Raw genomic sequence first — 294 nt, forward strand, 5'->3', positions numbered from 1 at the left:
GGGGGGAGGGAGGGAGGGAGGGAGGCTGTAGGAGGGGAGATATGGAAGAAAAGAATACAGAATGTTCTAGTCTGGATCTATGCTCTGGTTTACTTTAAGCCATTGAGAGGTTCCTCAGACTGTAACCCCCGAGGTTCAGCAGATTCTATAAGCATAACTTCATGAAGTGTCTCCCAGCACTAGCATCTAATTCCAAATGAAATGCATTTTGCTAGACTTTAAAATAGCTTAACTTAGTATGTTGTTATTAATGAGAGTGTAATCGATGCCTATAATAAAGTTAATCTGATTACA

The sequence above is a fragment of the Grammomys surdaster genome, unplaced genomic scaffold, assembly GCF_004785775.1.
Source record: "Grammomys surdaster isolate TR1022 unplaced genomic scaffold, NIH_TR_1.0 137, whole genome shotgun sequence".
Classification (NCBI taxonomy): domain Eukaryota; kingdom Metazoa; phylum Chordata; class Mammalia; order Rodentia; family Muridae; genus Grammomys; species Grammomys surdaster.